This window comes from Echinops telfairi, unplaced genomic scaffold, assembly GCF_000313985.2.
Source record: "Echinops telfairi isolate 266 unplaced genomic scaffold, ASM31398v2 ScPeMD7_5;HRSCAF=22, whole genome shotgun sequence".
Classification (NCBI taxonomy): domain Eukaryota; kingdom Metazoa; phylum Chordata; class Mammalia; order Afrosoricida; family Tenrecidae; genus Echinops; species Echinops telfairi.
The window spans coordinates 16,100,882-16,102,231 of NW_022103901.1; positions in this window are offsets into that span (position 1 = coordinate 16,100,882).

Here is a 1,350-nt window from a genome sequence, read left to right on the forward strand (position 1 = left end):
GTGAAACAATTAATGTTTTACCAACATGTTATGGGGACAATGCCTGAAAGAAACCAGCAGTTTACAAATGGGCAACTCATTTTAAGAAAAGAAAAGACAGTGTTGAATACAAAGCCCACAGCAACAGACCATCCACATCCACGTGCAAGGGAAAATTAAATCATGTCCACGCTCTAATGAAAGAGGAATGACAGTTCACAGCAGAAACAACCTCACTGCATCTGAGGGAGTTCTGACTCATGGTGAATCTACAGGACAGGGTAGAGCTGCCCCTGTGGGTTTCCGAGACCGTAACTCTTTACGGAGCAGAAAGCCCGTCTTTCTCCCTCGGAGCAGCTGGCAGTTTCAAAATGCCAATCTTTCCGATCACAGTCGAACTTGCCAGTACCACAGATATCTCAATTGGTCCCACTTACACAATTGTGACTGAAAAACTAAAGTTGCGCAAACTCCCCACTTGGTGGGTGCCAAAACTGCTGTGTCTAGATTGGTTGCAGACAAGAGCAGATCTCTCCATTTTAATCAAATAGGATCAAGATCCTGAATTATTTCTTCAAAGAAGTGCTTGTAACAGGAGATGAAGCATGGCTTCACCTGCAAGTCCTGAAGACAAAGCACAATCAAAGAATGGTTACCAAGAGGTGGACGTGGCCTACCCAAAGCAAAAGCTCACGGGTCAAGAGCAAAGACCATGGTAACAGTTTTTTGGGATGATCATGTTATGTTGCTTGTTGAATTTCTCTGGGATCTCAGCTGCAAGCAGAGAATACCAGAAAGGTGTTTATTTATATTTGATTGGCTATGCAAAGGCGTTTGACTGTGTGGATCCTAACAAACCATGAAGAGCCTTGAGAAGAATGGACATTCCATAGCACTTAATGTGCTCCTGCAGAACTTGCACAGGGATGAAGAGGCAGTTGTGGGGCCCAGTCCCACAGTCGAATAGGTCCTTAGGAGCTAGTGTGCAACTGTAGGAAAAAGGAGACAGAACAGCGAGGCACAGGGGACTCCTCTCCAGTATCGGGAGAAGAGGCTCAAGTTAATTCAACAATAAGGTTTTATAGTCATGGGGCTTGCAAGCCTCTCTTTAGTGCATGCAATAAAGTGGGCAGTGTGTCCTCTTGAAGGTCCTGAGCCCTCTGGGGGACACGTCAAAGGAAGTCTCTGACACACATTGTATTAGTCTGGGTACTTTGGAGAAACAAATCCACAGCAACTCATGTATAAGAGAGAGTTTTATGAAAAGAAAATGTGCATCACGAAAATATCCCAACCCAATGCTGCCCAAGCCCACAAGTCCAACATTAACCCATTAACCCAACACCAGTCCACAAAGTCCTCCACCTCACA